Below are 23,841 nucleotides of genomic sequence, written 5' to 3'. Positions count from 1 at the left end.
GAGACATTTAAAGTATCAAAACTATGCATTTTAGGAGAGATGTAACATTGTGAAAGTAGTTGATATATATATCTTCTTCTTCTTTTCCTTTCAGCTTCTCTCATTAGGGGTCGCGACAGCGTGTCACCTCAGATGAACGCATATATTTGTTTGGCACAGTTTTACGCCAGATGTCCTGCCTGACGCAACCGCTCTGCTTTTTAGCTGGGGAGACAAGCTTACAGCACCTGGTATTCCCAGGCGGTCACCCATACAAGTACTAAACAGGGTCAAACCCGCTTTGCTTCCGAGATCTGACGAGATCGGGCGTTCTCAGAGTAGCATGGCAGTAGGTGGAGCAACTGCAGCGCATTGGCCTCACAGTTCTGATTACCAGGTTTCAAATCCTAGCCCTGCCTGTGTTGAGTTTGCATGTTCTCCCCATGCCTGCATGGGTTTTCTCCCACATCCCAAAAACATGCAACATTAATTGGACACTCTAAATTGCCACGAGGTGTGATTGTGAGTGCGACTCTCTCCATGTGCTCTACAATTGGCTGGCAACCAGTTCAGGGTGTACCTCGCCTCCTGCCCGTTGACAGCTGGGACAGGCTCCAGCGCTCCCGTGACCCTCGTGAGGATAAGCGGCAAAGAAAATGGATGGATGGATATTTAAAATATTTTCTCATAAAGTCAGAGAGAAACTAAGCAGTAAATATACATTATAATCAATATTTTACCTGGAGATCAAAAGCACGCATCCCCAAAATGTTTATTTTACTTTTGAAAAGCTAATGAGAACTCATTTGTTTTTCCAAATATGTATTTTCTTTAGCATCTCTTATTTAGGCGGGATGTTGGCCGAGTAAATACTTTTGAGATTTGGAGTCCAAATACCTTCCTCTGTGGAGTTTGTATCAAGGGGTTTTATTCAAAATGCTAAAACATTTGTACTCCACACAACTCTGAACAGTTCCAACAGAAATTAATATCATAGCAGTGTATACATTAGATACTCTATATTCAGGCGGTGATGTAGGAACTAATGATAAGTTCTTCTCAATGCATTAATGCAGCAGTGCATTTATCAGTATCTATTGTATGTACTCTTCTTGATGTTGGAGATACAGGATAAGTAAGGCCATGAGCTACTAACTTTCTCGTTATAAACATACTATTTAAATGATTTTATGCAAAAGCAACGTATAAATAATTGTGTATCGTGTGCAGAATAAATATTAATAGCAATGACAAGTTCTGTATTTTCCGCTTATATGCAGATAATGTCATTCTGCTTACTTGCAGCATGTGTTACTATACCCTAACCTTAGTCTGTCCTGGGTACAGTTATTTTATCATAATGACCATAGAGTGGTCCAGATACATTGTCTCGCAGTAGAGCACACGTCTGGAATACGAGACGGTCATTTTACCGCATTAGGCCAAACATGCATGTAGTATACTTCCCTCTTGTGTTAAGTCACTGCCAAGGACAGCGTTGACCTTTTAAGGGCTAAAAAAGACACATCATTTGAATGTTGTTGAGACACTGCTGCCGTTGCTGCCTTAATTTCCATTCCAACTCCCTTCTGTTTGCTGCATGGATGTTTTTTTTTTTTCCATGAAGAAGTGTATGTTTCTCTGATATGTTCTCTGTCTATTGCCGTAGGCAAAAATAATTTCCTTGGACCCTGTCTAAGTCTACAGGTTGTACGTTTTGTATTCTATACAATCCTTGCTGTGGCAAAGCACATAAGTGATGTTCTTTATCTTTTTCCTTCAACACACACATTCCCAAATATACTTTTACAGTTTCCAGCGAATGAGTGGGAATACGGGATCATATCTAAAAAGACTGCATGTTTGTGAGGGGTTGCATTTTGCAGAGTGACCTGTAAAAGGTCATGTGCTTCCCAGTCAGCCATTGTTTGAAAAAAACATTTTGTAACGCTATCACACTGTTTAGAACTAGTGTATGTACAAAAAAAAAAATGCAGAGAGGAGACTGAAAATGTCAGAGAAATGTCAAATGCCCGCTGGCTCTGTCCGTTGTATTACTCCAACTAAAATGTTCTCTCCAGGGAGGAAAGTCCCAGGCAGGGTGACTGTGGTGCTCTGAGGTCAAGCTTGATGAGCCTTTGAACAAGGCTTGTGCTAATGCACTATGAATAAATTATTAAGGACTAAACAAACGGTCAAACAGATGAAACAAGGGACAAAAAATCTTAAGTATTTAAGACTAAATGAAAGAATGGAGGGTGAAAGGGTGTACACACGCGGTTCACTAAAGACATAAATACAGAAGATGACTTCTATTGTTGCTGCAATAAAATTTATTGTATGCACATATTGCAGATCTGACTGGTTAGCCGTACAAAGATGGCGGTGGCTGATTTATGATGTGTTGTGTGTGTAGATGGATACGTGGCTGAGTGTCATATGACAAAATTGCAGTAATTAATTGATCAGAACGTTAATGAATTGATACATGAAAGATAGAGGAATGGATGAATAGATCATGGCTGGATAGATGACACTGCAGAAGATGGATGGGCAGTTGGGTAGAGATGATGGAAGATTGTGCTGAACCGGTGGATATTGCTATGTGTAAATGAGAATGTGTTCATTAGCTCTGCATTTATTTTCAAGATATAGGACTGAATTAATAAAAATTGAGGTCATCCTTCGACAGATTATTAGAAGTGGATGTGACCATTTGTCTGGTGGTCGATGTAACGACAGGTGGATAATACAGTTGTGTGCAAGATGAACTGAATAATTCATACTCAACACAAATCAAGTCTCTCCATAGATGCTTCTTGTCCTTGCCTGTCTCCAGGGTTTTGATTTGCTTATTTGCGGGGTGCTAATTTATGGTCTAATCAATTATCCATTAAAGCTTCTTTCACATAAAGACCACCGATGGCCGTTGCCAGTAGTACTGCCACGCTTAATATGCATTAGCGTTCCTATCTTCCTCCACGTCTCCCTTTAACATTAATGAGCTGTGGCACCATTCCAGCTTTTATTGTGCAGCATACGTCTGTGGATTTTCGCTCCATTTTCACTTAATAACACAGTTTTAAGCTTCATACAACATGTGGGATCGCTGCTGTGACATCTCACTTAAACTGTTGGGAGCGACATGGAGAGTTCTGTAAGTACAGATCTTGGGGTAAATTTACAACAGAATATGCTTGTAAAAACTGTAATGTTTTATCTATGGTTTATTGGGAAGTCAAACGGACATGAAAAAACAACTGCAAATGTTTTACTATTCATGGCAAGGAAAAGAATCTTGATTGTCATTGTTGCTACATAATACAAGCTCGTAATAAGCGTCAAACCACAGTTTGACATGAAATGACTGAAACTGCTCTGTTTTTATCTGTGTTGATGGAAAAAAAAAACAATATCATTGGAAAGTGATTTGACAGCAAGTTTTGAGATTGACCTAAAACAAAATGATCAGACAGACATTCTATTGAAAAGAAACCTCAAAGATAGTGCATTTGAGTTGGCTGCCAGTTACAACAGGTCTGCTCAGTTTCTGATTAATTTATACTTTTCTATCCTTCTTTGCTATTTGATGTTCATTGGCTGTCATGTAAACTCGTTGTGGACGTCTTTCAGTGTTTTTGCCCATGACATTCATTGGGGGAGAGTATCGAGGCTTGCTTCAACAATCTCATTTTTCTCATGTGTAGAATTTCAGCAGTATTCAACTTCCCTACTTGCCTACGATTCTACAACCGCGAGGATCGATGACCGTGAGGAGCTTTGCCCCCTAACGTGCATCCAAATGCATCACAAAAGAGATATGGCGAGTGACCAGAGCTGATGCTAAAATGACTTAATAGAACACAGAATTAAATAAATGTTTCTGTATGTGCGCTACACACCAACGAACGAACTATCGACTGCAAGCCAATCGTAGCATCAGGGCACCTTCTTACTGGTCAATGGAGATTTCAGTCTTGCTCCTCTCTCTCTTTTACTAACAGCTTCACACAATATATGCAAAAAAAAAAGGATACAACTCTGCACCCCCACTATGCTAAATATCAAGGTCCTGCATATCTTATTTAGAAAAACATTTAACTTTTTTTTTTTAGTGAGTTATTTTTGGACTGTACAATTATCGTAATTATTGGCTTTTAAATTGTATGTACAGCACATTGTTACAACTGCAGTAGTTGTGAACGTGAGCTTGAAATAAATTTGAGTTGAAATGAAAGCTCACATCCAACTGTTAAATCAATTACTTTTAAAACCTGCCTTCTTGCTCCAGTTTTATTCTCCTTTAATGTACACTTAAGCACAGGGGCTGGCACCAACTTTATCCTTATGTGAACATATTGCATTAGAATAAACAATTTCCTGAGGAAAGCAAAGTTTTGTTTGTAATTATCAAATATTCATGAAACACAGTGACAGTGCTCGATTCCGATAAAGAAACATTTTAATTGGAAAGATTATTCAAGAGGATGCCAACCTTTACAAGTTAATGCTTTGCTCTGCCGCATGCAAAGTGCATGTTTGTGCAATATTCTCCCTGTTTTTTTTTTTTTTTTGGGGGGGGGCCTTGAAAATGGGACAGAAACAGCAAAAAAAAAAAAAAATGCCAGTGGTTACTGCTTCTTAAAATGCTGGAAAGGAATATTTCTTAGGTTTTGTTTTATTTTCAAATCTAATCTGATTGACGCCCATTATTCCAGTATTTTCTCACATAAAAGAATACTCTCATGAATTGAAATGGTAACTAGACTGGATTTGACTTGAAGTTTTACTCCAAAGAACTCAGGGAGAAACTTTGGCTCTGACACTGCTGACTGTTTTGAGAATGGAGAAGTTGATGGATGGATGAATGATTGTTCAACTGGGCTCAGATGCTTTTCAGCAATTTTCATGCATGATACAGAGCTGAAAAGAAAGAGAGGTCAGTCAGGATTCTACTTACTGAGTTTTGCTGATGTCGAAGATAGTGAATAACCTCCATAACCTTACATATCAGCAGGTGTGGGGAAATGAATGTAGAAACATAAATCATCATTCGTCCAGGTGAAGCAAAATGTCATAGTCCAGTAGCACTCATCCACCAAAGACCTGAAGTTTGGGTCATCAGTGGCTAAGATCCATGAAATTGCATCGCTAAAATGTTTGGTAAATGTTGATATGCATTTATTAGAAACTAGCAATAATGGTGCTTTCGTTGATGGGGCGTGAGGGCCAAACAAAACCAGTCAAAAAGCACATTGAGTGGGCATCTGAACATTTAGTTCAGTGGTTTTGCCTCCTCCTTGGAAATTGAAATTGTTTTGACATAAGCTGCAGAAGCAGTGGTGCCGCTAGGCCTATTTTTGGGGCGCTTGAAGAGGAAGGGTCTGCAGTACACCTTCAGAGTTTTCACCCCCGATATTAAGCCGACACAAGAGAATAATGCAAAGGCAATTGAAGATCAAAGCTAACATACAGTATGTATCAAGATCACATATAGCAGCACTGTTCAATGTTCTTATCAGTAAAAAGCACTACACCCAGTACAAATCTTTTGTCTTTTGCGGCTTGAGCAAAAAGTCCATTGAGTCACAAGTTAAGTCAGTAATATAAGCAATAGCCGATATAGAATGCAATTGCTACAGTTTTTTTGTAGTGTGTGTGCAGTTTCTGTTGAGAATTGCAGAGGATTTCACTGAGGTCGTCACACTTCGCACAACAGGACAAAATGGGTCCTATTATCCTTGCTGTGAAAGCCAACAAGTATATGTTTCTCTGCTGGACACTCAAAGTTATTTCCTCTCATAGAGACACAGAGCCTTACAAAGCCACAGCAAGGTCTGGTCATTCCCTTGAAGGTTACTAAGATGATGTCACCTTTTCCTTCGAGGTAGGGGCCAAGCTCATATTCATATATATATATATATATATATATATATATATATATATATATATATATATATATTTTTTTTTTTTTTTTTTTATTGTCTTGGGAAGTGCTCTGTAATATGTGCTGCATTTTGTAATATGTTTGGAAACAAAGGACTTGTGTGGTGGAAGAATAGTCACTCCTCATTTGCATTTATTTATTTTACTTTTTTGGACTTAACCATTCTTCCAGACCTAGAAGATTATATTCCTTGGTAACCCAAAACTCAAATGAAAGGACAAATATTTGCATTCAAATCCCAGTGAGTATAATGTTGAAACAAACCTCTCCCAGACAAATCTCTGTCTGGCATGTGTATCAAGAAAATCCATCCTTGAATATTCCTGGCATAGATAGCATACAAGTACACTCAATATATCGTGTGTGTGCGCGTGTGTGTGTACTGCCTAAGGAATATTGGTCCACTCGACACACATCCTACTTTGCCCAACGTCTCCTTTTATGTGAGTATTTGTGCCCTGCTGCTGCAGCCACAAGGCTGTAGATCGCAAACTCCCTGATGCATCAAACAGTGAATATTCATGGGTAAAATTCTTCTAATCAACTACAAAGTTACGGCACAGCCTGGTTGGATTAAATCTTTTCAATGCCTCCACCTACAGCGCTCCACAGGTAAACTAATCCCCAAGCAATCCACTCAAGGACAAGAAAGGTTATGAATAAGCCTTCAAATCCAAGAAAGATCATGGTAAAGGTACCATGAAAATAATCACTCGCAAACACAATGCACATCTGTCCACACTAATAAACATGCAAACATCAACCTAATGCTGTAAACCACAGTGTAAATAAAAGTCAGTCAAATAAAGAAACACAGAGGCCACAGGCCAGTTTTTTAGGTTTTTCTGTAGAAATTTTTGAAATGATTAAATTTGGCATCAAAACAAGAATATGAGACATTTTGCATTTATTTTCATAGTATTTATATTTGTATCTGATACGCAATTTATTAGATAGCATGATTTGTAACGAGGGTTTCTGCTTCATATGAATGAAGAAGCACAAACAACCACACAGCCTCCTGGTAGGGCTGCTGCACCTTTTATACATTTTTATTCCAAATTTTAAAAAAATTATATTTTCCTTTATCTTTTTCCACTCAGGAATCTATTTCTCGTGTTTATATACATGATCTTATTTCTTCTTGTGCAGGATTACAGAGTTCTGGGACAAAGCACACATCATCATGTTGTATTTGTTGGTTTTAATTTCTAGCAGAAGTAAAGGAATTGGCCTCACTATAACAATACTTTTTTAGGGGAGTGCATCAGAACTATATTAAAAAATTGTAGTTTTACATCACATGGGCTTTTCATTAAATAACATGAATCATCCTGTTCTTGTGTCAAGTAACACTTCAATAAGTCTAAGATTGTCTCAATAGGTTTAAATGAGAACTTTCCTGACATCTGTTATGACATATACCGTAATTTCCGGCCAATACGCGACGACTTTTTTTCACACGCTTTGAACCCTGCGGTTTATGCGGCTATGCGACTAATTTGTGCATTTTTCCCCAACAGCCGCAAGGGGGCACTCGAGCGGAAAAGGTAAGAGTGAGACCAGTGGAATATATGTGCCGAGGAAGTGACTTTTACCGGTCTGGCCATGTTAGCATTGTGCAAGCGTGTTACTGGCATGGCTCAGTGATTTTTACCGATATGTTTTTTTTTAACCAGCCCTGTTAGCGCAGCGCTAGCGCTGGCGTTAAACTCTCTGTGTACTGTGTTCATGTTTCTGTGTGGGGACTAGCAGCTTTTACACAGCTGCGGCGTATCTATGTACCAAATGGTATTTCCTTTACAAATATACTGGGTGAGGCTTATAACCAGGTGCGCTATGTAGGCCGGGAATTATGGTAACCATAAACCAGCAATTACGTCTTTAGATTGTTTGACAAGGTATTATCTATCAATGCTTTCCATTTGCTGGCACAAATAAAATGATTCCTTATTGTGTGTTCAAAATTCATATCCTTCTGTTTTAAGAGTTAAAGATCATTTAGACCTGAAAGAGAATCGCGACCATGACTGATGTAAAACAACTGTGCTTAAATCTCATTGACTGACTCTTCAGGCAGCTTAGAGCCGAACATCAAGTAGAAAAGGGTCAGAAGAATCATATTCACGTCCCGACACTTCTTTCTCAATTATTTTATTTTTAAACCTGTATTCGCCCAGATTTACTTCTACCTTGCATCCTCAATATCATTTATTGCGTGTTGGTTCCGACTCGCCTTTTGAGGACTTTGTAATGCACAGTATTAATGAAATGGGCGCATTCGCATCAACGTTGGTGATGAGCAAACTCTAAACTTAGAAAATTGGTGCAGATACCATATGTGAACATCATGAGGACATTTTTATGTCACAGCTGAAAAGAAAAAATGGGGTTTGATAAAATACATTCATTGATTGAAATTATGGAACAGCTGATGCCGAAGGTTAGCCTCAGAGAGCCTTTATTTACTAGAGAACCAGAAAAAAAAATGTTTCCTGCAGTCCTCAGGCAGCAGGAGTTCTGGCACGAATGCCTCCTGGGGCAAGCAGCCACACTGACACCGCCACCCCTTTTGCAGACCACACACTTTGTGGTGCCACTGACCATTTTTATGTCAAGACATATTTTCAAGGACCGGCATAGAAACAAAAATGTGATGTAAAAAAAAATCACTCACCATTACACTTCAACAAGTCCTCTTATTACATCGTTTTTTTTCAACAGCACAGCGTGTATTAAGATGCCACATCCTCATCTGGCTCCAAAGAGTTAAGCATTCTTTTGATTTTATTGTTTTTGAACACGGCATATTTTGAAAGCGACTTTATCCTGGTATCATTTACTTTAGCCTTCACCTGCTCTGCCCCGCATTTTTGGAACTAACAACCTCCTAACCTTCGAAACAAAGACTGCTCAACCCTGTTCAAATCAAAACCGGAGAAACCCCTCTTCCCTATTACTATTACTACTATTTTTGAAAGGTGATCTCAAGTGGCTAGTACTAGCAGCAAGTTGCTAAAAAATACTGTAAAATACTATTGCAATCCATTGCAAATTTTGAGCTATGAATTACAAGATGCTGTTTTATGAGGTTAAATTATTGTTATTGTTAAGTGACTAATTCAAGGCTAAACAAGAGGCATATGAAGACATGTACACCAGGTTGGACACGAAAGAAGGAGAAAAGGATCTCTACAGGTTGGCCAGACAGAGGGATAGAGATGGGAAGGATGTGCAGCAGGTTAGGGTGATTAAGGATAGAGATGGAAATGTGTTGACTGGTGCCGGTAGTGTGCTAAATAGATGGAAAGAATACTTTGAGAAGTTGATGAATGAAGAAAATGAGAGAGAAGGAAGAGTTGAAGAGGCAAGTGTGAAGGACCAGGAAGTGGAAATGATTACTAAGGGGGAAGTCAGAAAGGCACTACAAAGGATGAAAAATGGAAAGGCAGTTGGTCCTGATGACATACCGGTAGAGGTATGGAAGCAATTTGGAGAGATGGCTGTGGAGTTTTTGACCAATTTATTCAACAGAATACTAGCGGGCAAAAAGATGCCTGAAGAATGGAGGAAAAGTGTTCTAGTTCCCATTTTTAAGAACAAAGGGGATGTTCAGAGCTGTGGGAACTATAGAGGAATAAAGTTGATGAGCCACACAATGAAGTTATGGGAAAGAGTAGTGGAGGCTAGACTCAGGACAGAAGTAAGTATCTGCGAGCAACAGTATGGTTTCAAGCCTAGAAAGAGTACCACAGATGCATTATTTGCCTTGAGGATGCTCGTGGAAAAGTACAGAGAAGGTCAGAAGGAGCTACATTGTGTCTTTGTGGATCTAGAGAAAGCCTATGACAGAGTACCAAGAGAGGAACTGTGGTACTGCATGCGTAAGTCTGGTGTGGCAGAGAAGTATGTTAAAATAGTACAGGTGAGGGGTGCCTTAGGTGTGACAGAGGAATTTAAGGTGGAGGTGGGACTGCATCAGGGATCAGCTCTGAGCCCCTTCCTGTTTGCAGTGGTAATGGATAGGCTGACAGATGAGGTTACACTGGAACCCCCTTGGACCATGATGTTCGCAGATGATATTGTCATATGCAGTGAAAGCAGGGAGCACGCAGAGGAACAATTGGAAAGATGGAGACATGCACTGGAAAGGAGAGGAATGAAGATTAGCCGAAGTAAAACAGAATATATGTGCGTGAATGAGAAAAGTAGAGGGGGAAGAATGAGGCTACAGGAAGAAGAGATAGCGAGGGTGGACGACTTCAAATACTTGGGGTCAACAATACAGAGCAATGGAGAGTGTGGTCAGGAAGTGAAGAAACGGGTCCAAGCAGGTTGGAACAGCTGGCGAAAGGTGTCTGGTGTGTTATGTGACAGAAGAGTGTCTGCTAGGATGAAGGGCAAAGTTTACAAAACAGTGGTGAGGCCGGCCATGATGTACGGATTAGAGACAGTGGCACTGAAGAAACAACAGGAAGCTGAACTGGAGGTGGCAGAAATGAAGATGTTGAGGTTCTCGCTCGGAGTGACCAGGTTGGATAGGATTAGAAATGAGCTCATTCGAGGGACGGCCAAAGCTGGATGTTTTGGAGACAAGATTCGAGAGAGCAGACTTCGATGGTTTGGACATGTTCAGAGGCGAGAGAGTGAGTATATTGGTAGAAGGATGCTGAGGATGGAGCTCCCAGGCAAAAGAGCAAGAGGAAGACCAAAGAGAAGGTTTATGGATGTGGTGAGGGAAGACATGAGGGCAGTTGGGGTTAGAGAGGAAGATGCAGGAGATAGGCTAAGATGGCAAAAGATGACACGCTGTGGCGACCCCTAACGGGACAAGCCGAAAGGAAAAGAAGAAGAAGTTAAGTGACTAATTCAACTGTTAATTTACTTCCAAATGATGACTTTTTAACAGTACTTTTCAATATTTTAAAATAAACTACTTTTGAAATCCATAGTTGATGTACAAATTATTTATTATCATTTTTTAAAATGCTCTAATATTATTATTATTGTTAAATTAGCAATTTAACTGTTAATTCAGCTGCTGTAGAAATGACTATTTCACTGCAATTAAAAATTATTCAAAAATTCTGTAAACTACTACCATTAATTTACAGTTATTGAGAATACAACATATGCTTTTAAATTACTGAGTTACTGTTCTTGGTAAATGACTAATTTAACTGATTTAGGATACCTGTTAGGGCTGACTATTTAACGGTATTTTACAAATATTATGAACTATAGTGACAAACTGTTGAAAATTCACCATAAATTAACAGCACTTTGCTAGAGTGAGCTGTTGATCAATTGTTCACCGTTGTCTTGGTCTCATGTTCTCAAAATGTGACCAATATGTTGGGGAGACCTGTTAAAATAAAAATTGAAATTGAACCAGGTAGAGTATTTGCCAGGGGGCGTGCGGGGTTACCATGAAGACTTTCATAAGTATGTTACAGCCTGCTTTTGTTCAATTCTTTTTGATTCCAAAGGAATACTGTTTGCATGTGGGGGGCTGAAATTTGAACCACTGCCCTAAATCCAAATATCAGCAACATTTTGTAAGTAGTAATCGATAGTCATTTTATTCCACTTCTATGTCTTCCTATTTTATTGCTTCATGCAGTTGTTGCTTCATGATGGTTCTGTTATATGTACTCTTTCTCTTGCTTACCTTTAGACAAATTTAAATACCTTCTGTGGAAGTCATTTTTTAAAAAAAAGCTCCAAGAACCACATGTCCTGAAGTGCACATTTGTCTTTTACTTTAATGTGTGCAAATTTAAAACATGGAGCATGTGTCCTTGTAGCACAAAAGCTGGAATATTACCTGTGCAATTGTGGACCTTTTCGCTTTGACTTAAATGAGTTCACAACACTATGAGCTTTGCTTAATTGGCTATTAGCTCTTCTTTTTTCATTTGAATTAAGTAGAAATTAACCTTGCAAGCTCCAAAGGGAGTTCGCCGCAGATTTGGATACGCTATCACGAAAATAGATGTTTCTGTCAGCATTTTCCATTCCACCCAGCAAATCAACGCTGTTGACTCATAGAATGCTTAGCATTCCTTAATATTGTTTTAGCCTTGTAAACCTCTCCACAATGTCTTACAGTTTTTAAAAGGGTAGGATCCAATATAAGCCTTGCGTTCTGTCTACACCTTTTGGTCTTTGTTTGATGCATATCTAAGATTTTGTGTCGACTATTGATTTGTTGAATACTATATGACAAAATAAAATAAATTTGACATTCCTTTCACCAGGAATATTTACATGGATATTGTCTGTCAGACTGAAAGGTCTTCATCAGTAAAGGCTGCCTGTGGGCTTGTTGAGTCTGCGGGGGTTTTCTCCACCGCTCTCCGTTCATGTCGCTCATTGTTTTCTCATAGGATTTTGGGGTTTTTTTTGCAAGTTGGAATACATTTATGTTTTGTTATGTTTCAACAATGGTTTTGTCATTTTTGCAAATGTTGCACAGTTTTGGCCTGAAATAATAGGCATCTTTTCCTCTCTGCCATCCTACAGGTCTGTTTTTCTGTGCTGCTTGTGTGTGTTGTTGATCTGGCCGTGCTGGTTGAGCCTACTTGCTTGTTAACCGGATCCCGCGGTGTCACGTGATGGGTGATAATGTCAAAACAAAAGAGGGCGAGGGGAAGCAAAGTGTGTCGGCTCCATTGTGTGACCACTTGCGGCAGCACAGGTTGTCGGTAATGAGTAGCAAGCCACAAACGCATTCAGCTAAGTGACCTCTTTGCTGCTGCAGTTGCATACAAGAAAGAAACTCAAGACTTATGACACTGATATCTGTCAATCTGTCAACATCAATATTGATATTACGATATTGGGATTGATCCGTCTACAGCTGAAGCCCACTCACACTCGCCTCGACAAATGCACAGTGGTGAAAAGTCAGTGTGTTGATTATATTTGATTTTAATCTAACATCTTCTTCTTCTTTTCCTTTCGGCTTGTCCCGTTAGGGGTCGCCACAGTCTGTCATCATTTTCTATCTAAGCCTATCTCGTGCATTTTCCTCTCTAACACCCACTGTCCTCATGTCTTCCCTCACAACATCCATAACCTTTTCTTTGGTCTTCCTCTTGCTCTTTTGCCTGGCAGCTCCATCCTCAGCACCCTTCTACTAATATACGCACTCTCTCGCCTCTTAACATGTCCAAACTAACTAAATCTGCTCTCCCTAACCTTGTCTCCAAAACATCCAACTTTGGCTGTCCCTCTAATGAGCTCATTTCTAATCCTATCCAACCTGGTCACTCCGAGCGAGAACCTCAGCATCTTCATTTCTGCTACCTCCAGTTCTGCTTCCTGTTGTTTCTTCAGTGCCCCCATCCCAAATCCGTACATCATGGCCGGCCTCACCACTGTTTTATAAACTTTGCCCTTCATCCTAGTGGAGACTCTTCTGTCACATAGAACACCAGACACCTTCCGCCAGCTGTTCCACCCTGCTTGGACCCGTTTCTTCACTTCCTTACCACACTCTCCATTGCTCTGTCTTGTTGACCCCAAGTATTTGAAGTTGCCACCCTTGCTATCTCTTCTCCTTGGAGCTTCAGTCTTCCCCCACCACCCCTCTCATTCATGAACATACTCTGTTTTACTTCGGCTAATCTTTATTCCTCTCCTTTCCAGTTCGTGCCCCCATCTTTCCAATTGTTCCTGCACCTGTTCCCTGGTTTCACTCTATATCACAATATCACCTGCAAACATCATGGTCCAAGGGGATTCCAGTCTAACCTCATCTGTCAGCCTATCCATTACCACAGCAAACAGGAAGGGGTTCAGAGCTGATCCCTGATGCAGTCCCACCTCCACCTTAAATTCTTCTGATACACCTACAGCACACCTCACCGCTGTTCTGCTGCCGTCATACATGTCCTGTACTATTTTAACATACTTCTCTGCCACACCAGACTTACGCATGCAGTACCACAGTTCCTCTCTTGGTACTCTGTCATAGGCTTTCTCTAGATCCACAAAGACACAATGTAGCTCCTTCTGACCTTCTCTGTACTTTTCCACGAGCATCCTCAAGGCAAATAATGCATCTGTGGTACTCTTTCTTGGCATGAAACTATACTGTTGCTCGCATATACTTACTTCTGTCCTGAGTCTACCCTCCACTACTCTTTCCCATAGCTTCATTGTGTGGCTCATCCACTTTATTCCTCTATAGTTGCTAGAGCTCTGCAAGTCCCCTTTGTTCTTAAAAATGGGAACTAGCACTCTTTTCCTCCATTCTTCACGCATCTTCTCGTCCGCTAGTATTCTGTTGAATAGGTTGGTCAAAAATTCCACAGCCACCTGTCCAAATTGCTTCGATACCTCCTCCGGTATGTCATAAGGACCAACTGCCTTTCCATTTTTCATCCTTTGGAGTGCCTTTTGAATTTCCCCCTTACTAATCATTACCACTTCCTGGTCCTTTACACGTGCACTCTTTAATGAACTCAAGTTCGCAGGACAATGTCCAGTAGCACGGATTTCTTCAATGGTTCCACTTCTTACTTGATTTGTATCATTAATATTTCCTACTAAAAATTCTTAAAATAAGTTTTGTCTGTTATAACACAAAATAGTACCCTTACAGTCTGAGAATTATTTTTTCCAATTTAAAAAAAGAGCTTTTAATATTTTAGGTTATAAGTTAAATTTAATATATGAACAAACACTACCGCAGGCATTATTCTTCTTCAGTTGTCAGTTTTAATTTGACACATTTCTGCTTCATTTTGTGAGGAAATTAATTGAGCAATTTATTTTGCAGCCATAAGCATATGCGTCCTGGTAGCAGTGCTATTTCATTCATAGGCACAGTTTTATTGGCAGTTTCGGAAATCTAATCTGATCAAATGAGCTATTCTCTCTTTATCTCATTCTTTCCTGAAGGTTGAGGTGAAGGTCGGTAGTTAGTGTCTATTCTTAGTCTGCGCGCCACTGACTTTTTTGCTCACACACAGCAATTCTTTCACACTTTATCGTTCACCTCCATTCCTGGAGGGATGACGTTCTGGCACTTAGTGAAAAGTTTTCATTGCTGCAGAGATGGCATGTGTTTGCAAAGTTCTAGCAAACGATATAAAGTCTAAGGTATCATATTGTGAGGGTGTTTGGCACATATGCTGATACTGGTGTTAAACACTTTTGCTGAATCACTTGAATGTGTTGAGTGCCATGTGCTGTGTGTTGTACTTTGAAAAGGTTCTGATAACATACACAGATGGTGCCATTTTCAATCTCATTCTGTGAGCAACTACTGGATTAAGGCTGTTCTCAAAGGACGAGCCAGCAAGAACTATTTCCTTCTGCTTCACTCTGAGCAGTATTTTATTACTTTGATCAATTCTCTCAGAGGTGATTGCATTGATTCAAATTAGAGCTGTTGGGTTCTTGTGTTAAGACCTAATTAAGACAAAGGGGTTTTTTTTTTAAATACAATATCCTTTTGCCATGATGCTGTTGGTGCCATCATGCTGTTTTTCACCAAACACAAATCAGTTTTCCAGAATACTGTTTTCAGTTTATCATCATCTATCCATCCATCCATCCATCCATCCATCCATTTTCTACCAGTCATGTCAGGTCAGGTCGCAGCGGCAACAGTTTTAGCAGGGACGCCCAGACTTCCTTCTTGCCAGCCACTTCATTCAGCTCTTCTGAGGGGATCCCGAGGCATTCCCAGGCCAGTCAAGAGACATGGTCTTTCCAGCATGTCCCGGTTCATCCCCAAGGTCTTGTGGTGAGAGGGTTACATCTCACCAGAGAAGCATCCAGGAGGCATCCTTATCAAATCCATCTCATCTGGCTCCTCTCAAAAGGAGGAGGAGTGGCTCTGCTTTAAGCTCCTCCCAGATGACCAAGCTTTTCATCCTATCTCTACGGGAGAGCCTGGACACCCTGCAGAGGAAACTCATTTTGGGCGCTTTTATCTGGGATCTTGTTCTTTCAGTCACAACCCACAGCTTTTGACTATAGGTGAGCGTAGGAACACAGATCGACCCGTAAATCGAGATCTCCCTCTTTCAGCTTAGCCCCTTCTTTACCACAACGGACCAATAGAAAGTCCGCATCACTGCAGACGCTGACCATCTGCTTGTGGAACGTCCCTCACTTGTGGACAAGACCCAAAGATACTTGAACTCCTCCACTTTGGACAGGATTTCCTCTCCAAACTCTTTTATGACTGAGGACTATGGTCTCAGATTTGGAGATGCTGATTCTCATCCCATCCGCTTCACCCTCGGCTGTGAGCCGCTCCAGTGACAGTTAGAGATAACGACTTGATGAAGCCAACAGAACCACATCATCTGGGAAAACCAAAGATGCAATACTGAGGCAACCAAACTGGACCACCTCAGCAATCGAGGTCCAGACCACGGTCCACTTGGATTCGATGTCTCCCGCCTCCCTCGGAACATAAGCAGAGTTCTGTCAGAGATGGGAGTTGAAACTCCTTCTGACAGCAAATTCTGTAAAGCATTCAGAGCAGAGCATCAAAATACATTTGAGCATGCCAGGTCGGACCGGCATCTTCCCTCACCATCGGTGCCATCTCATGACCAGTTGGTGATCAATTGACCGCTCCAGCCATGTGTGGAGGCAAGCTCGACTGTATCTAGTCGTAACGTCTCGACCTCACACACCAGCTTGGGCTCCTTCCCTGCCAGAAAGATGACATTCCACATCTTTAGAGCCAGCTTCTGTAGTCGGGGATCAGATCACCTGTGCCCCTAATCTCAGCCTCCCCTCATTCTCAGCTAAAAAAAAAAACAACAACCATTTGTGCATCTTGCTGATTTTTCTTCTTGCATATATGGGCAAAGTACAGTGTGTGTAAAGCATTGTGAAAATTATGTAAATTCTAAGGCTAAATGTGTCTAGTCAATTTTTAAATGTGAAATTAATAATGTCTCTTTAAAGAAAGTACTGTTAATTATAATTAGACAACCAACATGCAATTAAATATGTTAATAATTTTAAATCCCTAATTACATTTGTATCAGAATAGATTTAAAGAATGCTCCTTAGTCCATCCAATTACCCAGACTCCCACATTGTTATAATGGGTTTTGCTTTTTGTCAATGTTAAAATAAAAAATAAAACAAAATGGATTTTGCTAGATATTGTTGACAACTGATCATTTTTGCTTTTTCAAGAATTGTATGATAGCTGTGACATGATGGAAATAACATGAGGATTGGATGCTAAACTAATTTGCAATATACGACTGGGCTGATTATTTTTTATAAAGCATAGACAATGTCAACTGGAATTTTAACCAGTATTACATTTTAAAAAAAAAGAAAAGACAACAGCAAATTATTTCTTGTAGTAAATTATCCACTGGCGTGAATGTGAGTATAAGTTGTTGTTACTTTATGACATAAAGTTAATGTGCGTGCCCTGTGATTGGATAGCGACCAGAGTATCTGGCCTCTCCCCTAAAGTCAGCGGGGATAGGTTTTTATTAGATATATAAAATAAAAGAAAAAAACAATTTATAAACCCATTTGTTTTCTTCTTTTTATGTGCTTCGCAGTAACACCCTATATTCAAAATATTTAAGTTGATCAGCAAGTTTAAACGCGACAGTTTTTCAAATAAATAAATAACTTTGTAAACCAGCATCATTAATGGCAGTGTAGCTGTCCGCATAAGGATTCGACAGAAATAACGAACATGTACACACACTGAGTGAGATCATAACTACTCAGCAGTGCTGCTAAAATGATTGACGTGCAACCACACAGGAACAATCAAGTTGGATCAATTCAAGTGGAACACATGCTGACAGAGAAGATCTAATGACAATGAATTACTTTCCAAATGTCAGGTGAACCTTGTACTCTACAGACATGGAAATAGTTTTCTCAAACGGAAGGAGAATATTTGGCAATTTTCACAAGATCATATTTGCCTGAATTGGCTCTGAACTTGTCATATCGTGTTCATAACATACTACAAGGATGCTGACTTTCCGGAAGGTTATTTACTGAATGTTCCTTCCTGCAGGTCCTTACTGCAAATATGTTGCTTTGTGATCAAAAAGAAACTGTCCATTGAAGGGGAAGGAAGGAATGTCAGGATACAGTAAATAGATCTGCTCCTTCCATCAACAACTTCCTTAAAATGCAAGTGTCAGACCAAGAAGCAGCTGCTGCATGCGGCATTCATATTATATTAGAGAACATGAGCTAGTGCTGTCTTCACTTCCATTAATTCTTTTGTCTGGTTTATCACAAATTGTCTTTTTTTGCCTGTAATGAATTCCCACTTGACAAAGCAACAATACAAAAAGGTCGATCAGTACAGTGGGACAATTAAGTCATTAGTAATGGTTCCCCTTCAAACTCCAAACTGTACAATTTTTGGCGTGTTTAACTTTGTAGGTGTAACAGAGCAATTTTGCCTGCCACGGGGGTGTTTTGATTGTTCGGTTCTTGCTACCATTTTTGTGGTAGAAGACAAATTGCATTAAGTACATGCTCATAATGCGTTATGTTAAAGTATTACAATCATCACAATGGAAGTTGACAGCCACTTGTGCACACATTCACAGTTGTTAATACCACGACGTTGTTTGCAGCAATCGTAATAGAGCCAATGTAGCACAGCACTGATCGTGGTGCTTCTTCGCTGATTATATCTTATCGTTTCTTGCTTTTGGGTTGTCTCACTTCCCTTCAGCTCAGATAAATGTTGTGCAGCTGGCCAATGATCCATGAAGCACACTTGATTAATTGAAAAATCTAAAGCGATAAAGACCTCACTGTGACTCCTAAGCCACAGAGCACAAAATGAAGTGCACAGAAGTAGGGAAGCGCTAATACGACTACTCGTTAAATGACTTTGCATGTCCATGTCAAAAGCTCTTAATCCAAGACAACTGAGCAAAACATTCATCTGAAATGTATTTTTTAACCTGCACAGGCCAATTATAGTGTCACATCCCGTTACTTTAAAGCAATTTCTGGATGAAAGGTAGAGAAATGCAGGATTTGATGAGCTTTCTACCTCCCTTAACTTTTTTTTTTTTTTTCCAGTGAGAGGCACCGTGCAGTGCAACCTTGTCTTTGGCATGGATTTCAAGGAAAACACTCAGAAACCCAGGTGATTTTTCATCTGCCCTGGCACCCACTTCCATCCCTTTACTTTATCACCTCATTAGTGTGCAGCCCGCGAGTATTCTTCAACGTGTTGTAGGTGTAACAGATCCAGACGGATGCTCTCAATACTGCCACCTTATTTGCTCCCTGTAGTTCACACCAGCATTTTTCAACTCCTGCCCTAGTACACCTGGAGCATTGGTCTTTCGCCAAATAGAATGTAGTCCAATATGTAGAATACTGTAGGAATCCACAAGAATGGTATATTATACAGTTATTATTCTAGTTTGACTACTAGTCAAAGAAAACACAAGGGGCCCAGAGTTAAGCCATACTTTGACAGCAGGACCTGTCAGATGGTATCTTTATTATGTTAAATGAGGAGTCCTGGAGGACTTCACGAGCATCTGTTTCCTCTCTTCGATGCAACTTCACTCATATAGAAAGCAACGACTTCACCCAAATGACAAAAGTGAATGTGACATAACGCAACGATGCAGCACAAACAAATACTTGGAAGAAAAAGACATGACAAAGCAAATGGTACGTGTGATGGAGCAAAAGAATTTACAGATTATATCACAACTCTAAAATTGGTTGTGGGATATATGGTTCAGTTAGATACAAATGCAATATGTCGTTTTGGTTTCTTCACAGTACACTGGCTTAACATAAGGACAATAGTACCATTGTTTAAAAGCAACTCTTGACTAATTGTCATCACCACCCAAAGTTGTACACCTAAACAAGTTTTCTGTTGGTTCATTTAGTCCATTTTTGAGTGGTGCCTGCATGCCTGAAAAATGAATTTTGGTTGCTGGGGTTTATGACTATATGCAGCCCTTTGGGGAACACAATATTGTGTGACGTGTAGACCGGTCCCAAACCCGGATAAATGCAGAGAGTTGCGTCAGGAAGGGCATCCGGCGTAAAACTGTGCCAAAAATATGTGAGCGTTCATCAAACAAATTCCATAACGGATAAGTCGCGGTATGGGCTAAATACGCCTGCCCCCGGCACTGTTAATTTGCAAGGCAAGGTAGAAATTCAGATAAAATAGGAGGAAAGCGGCTTAGTCGGCAGAAGAAGAAGAGGAATGGACAGACCCTATAGCTGTGTGTTGGGACTTTGAATGTTGGGACTATGACAGGAAAAGCTCAGGAGTTAGTTGACATGATGATTAGGAGAAAGGTTGATATATTGTGCATACAGGAGAGCACGTGGAAAGGGTTTAAGGCTAGATGTTTAGGAGCAGGGTTTAAATTATTTTACCATAGAGTAGATGGGAAGAGAAATGAAGTAGGGGTTATTCAAAAGGAAGAGCTGGCTAAGAATGTATTGGAGGTGAAAACAGTTTCAGATCGAGTGATGAGGATGAAATTTGAAATTGAGGGTATTGTGTATAATGTGATTAGTGGCTATGCCCCACAGGTTGGGTGAGACCTCGAGTTGAAAGAGAAATTCTGGAAGGAACTAGAAGAAGTAGTCCTGAGCATCCCAGTCAGAGTGAGAGTTGTCATTGGTGTAGATTTCAATTGACATGTTGGTGAAACAGGGGCGATGAAGAAGTGATGGGTAAGTACGGCATCCACCAAAGCAACTTTGAGGGTCAGATGGGGGTGGACTTCGCGAAAAGGATGGAATTGGCGGTGGTGAACACTTATTTCCAGAAGAGATGGGAACATAGAGTGACCTAAAAGAGCAGCGGTAGAAGCACGCAGGTGGATTATATTTTGTGAAGACGATGTCATCTGAAGGAGGTTACTGATCGTAAAGTAGTGGTGAGGGAGAGTGTAGCTCGACAGCATAGGATGGTGGTGTGTAGAATGACCCTGGTAACAGGTAGGAAGATTAAGAAGGCAAATGTAGAGCAGAGAATCAGGTGGTGGAAGTTGAGAAAGGAAGAATGTTGTGTGGCCTTTCAGAAAGAGGTCAGACAGACTCTAGATGGACAGGAAGCACTCCCAGAAGACTGGAATACTACTGCCAACATTTTCAGCGAGGCACGCAGGAGAGTGCTTGGGGTGTCTTCTGGTAGGAAATGGGAGAAGGAAACTTGGTGGTGGAACCCCAAAATATAGGAAGTCATTCAAGGAAAGAGATATTAGCGAAGAAGAGGTGGGACACAGGGAGGACTGAGGAGAGGCGAAAGGAGTACAAAGAGTACATTGAGATGCGACATAGGGAAAAGGTAGAGGTGGCGAAGGCTAAACAAGAGGCATATGACGACATGTACACCAGGTCAGATCCGAAAGAAGGAAAAAAGGATCTCTACAGTTGGCCAGACAGAGGGATAGAGATGGGAAGGATGTGCAGCAGGTAAGGGTGATTAAAGATAGCGATGGAAATATGCTGACTGATGCCAGTAGTGTGCTATGTAGATGGAAAGAGTACTTTGAGAAGTTAATGAAGAAAATGGGAGAGAAGGTAGAGTAGAAGAGGCAAGCGTGAATGACCGGGAAGTGGCAATGATTAGTAAGGGGGAAGTTAGAAAGGCACTCAACCGGATGAAAAATGGAAAGGCAGTTGGTCCTGATGACATACAGTACCTGTTGAGGTACGGAAGCAATTTGGGGAGGTGGCTGTGGAGTTTTTGACCAACTTATTCAGTGAATACTAGCACGAGAGAAGATCCCAGAAAAATGGAGGAAAAGTGTACTAGTTCCCATTTTTAAGAAAAAAAATGCGATGTTTAGAACTGTGGAAACTGCAGAGGAATAAAAATGATGGGCCACACAATGAAGCTACGGGAAAGAGTAGTGGAGGCTAGACTCAGGACAGAAGTCAGTATCTACGAGCAACAGTATGGTTTCATGCCTAGAAAGAGTACCACAGATGCATTATATGCCTTGAGGATGCTAGTGGAAAAGTACAGAGAAGCTCAGGATGAGCTACATTGAGTCTTTGTGATTCTAGAGAAAGGCTATGACAGAGTACCAAGAGAGGAACTGTGGTACTGCATGCGTAAGTCTGGTGTGGCGGAGAAATATGTTAAAATAGTACAGGACATGTATGAGGGCAGCAGAACAGCGGTGAGGTGTGTCGTAGGTGTGTCGGAAGAATTTAAGGTGGAGGTGGATCAGGGATCTGCTCTGAGCCCCTTCCTTTTTGCGGTAGTAATGGATAGGCTGACAGATGAGTTTAGACTGGATTCCCTTTGGATCATGATGTTCGCAGATGATATTGTGATCTGCAGTGAAAGCAGGGAGCAGGTGGAGGAACAATTGGAAAGATGGGGGCACGCACTGGAAAGGAGAGGACTGAAGATTAGCCCAAGTAAATCAGAGTATGTTCATGAATGAGATGGGTGGTGGGGGAAGAGTGAAGCTCCAAGGAGAAGAGATAGCGAAGGTGGAGGACTTTAAATACTTGGGGTCAACAATACAGAGCAATGGAGAGTGTGGTAAGGAAGTGAAGAAGCAGGGTGGAACAGCTAGCGGAAGGTGTCTGGTGTTCTATGTGACAGAAGAGTCTCCACTAAGATGAAGGGCCAAGTTTATAAAACAGTGGTGAGGCCGGCCATGATGTACGGATTCGGGACGGGGGCACTGAAGAAACAACAGAAAGCAGAACTGGAGGTAGCAGAAATGAAGATGTTGAGGTTCTCGCTCGGAGTGAACAGGTTGGATAGGATTAGAAATGAGCTCATTAGAGGGACAGCGAAAGTTTGATGTTTTAGAGACAGGGTTTGAGAGAGCAGACTTAGTATGGACATAACCAGAGGGTGCTGAGGATAGAGCTGCCAGGCAAAAGAGCGTGAGGAAGACCAAAGAAAAGGTTGATGGATGTGGTGAGGGAGGACATGAGGACAGAGGGTGCTAGTGGGTGCTAGAGAAGAAGACGCACAAGATAGGGTTAGATGGAAAAAGATGACACGCTGTGGCGACCCCTAACGGAACAAGCCGAAAGGAAAAGAAGAAGAAGAAGTTTACAATTTCTAATGTTCAAAAATTACATTGAGTTACTGCTTCATATTTTTTGTTTTTGAAATAACGTGTATCTTCATGTGTTTTCATATATTTATTTTTGCAATATTGGGACAATAATGAAAAAAGAGATAATGTTGGTGACCAAATATGAAGTCAAATTTTGAAACCATTTCATTTATACTAAACAGCTGAGATGTTTCCATGCCTAGTGTGCGTCCAACTCTGCATGAGAATGATGAAAATGTATCTTTACCTCTAATCTTTAGATTTATCCCTCGTCACGCCACCTTTTGTACCTTCATATTTACTTTTAACTGCATTTGTATTCCCATGTTTCTGAATACAATGTCATGAACACATGCTTCAAATTAAGCTTGATGAACTGGAGGTTTTTATCTTAGCACAATGTAGTGATGCAGCAACTGAGCAACACATTTTTTTCAATTCAAAGTGACTTTTTTATGGCCTTCAAAGTGCAGCTGTCCTTTGGAGGCCACCAAATGGGACATGGACTCTTTATGGTTGGGCTGTGAAATAATTGTCTTTTTTTTTTGACAAGACAGGATGTTGATTAGGTACTAACACTATCCCCTTTCTTCCTGTTGGTTGGTGTTCTCTGCTCCGCCCCAGAGGACATGTACCATTGTGAGTACTCCTCATTTTTTTTCCAAAGCAGTCACCACATCTGACGCGCCGCATGTTTTATTACCCACTAAAGCATAATGCTCCACTCCCCTTTGATATTGAATTATTTATTTATTTTCACGGCAGCCCGTAAGTCCCCATGAACGATTAGGCGCCTCCGGCCTGCAGCTACAGGATCTCGAGGGGTATTAAATATATTGCTGGCATTTGTTT

General features: G+C 40.6%; 1 pseudogene; it reads right to left on the bottom strand.

Moving 5' to 3' along the window:
• Nucleotides 1–215: 215 nt before the first annotated feature.
• On the bottom strand, nucleotides 216–334 carry LOC133504182 (5S ribosomal RNA; annotated as a pseudogene).
• Between the last annotated feature and the right edge of the window lie 23,507 nt (nucleotides 335–23,841).

This window comes from Syngnathoides biaculeatus, chromosome 7 (genome assembly GCF_019802595.1).
Source record: "Syngnathoides biaculeatus isolate LvHL_M chromosome 7, ASM1980259v1, whole genome shotgun sequence".
Classification (NCBI taxonomy): Eukaryota; Metazoa; Chordata; class Actinopteri; order Syngnathiformes; family Syngnathidae; genus Syngnathoides; species Syngnathoides biaculeatus.
This window is presented reverse-complemented; position numbering and strand designations above follow the sequence as displayed.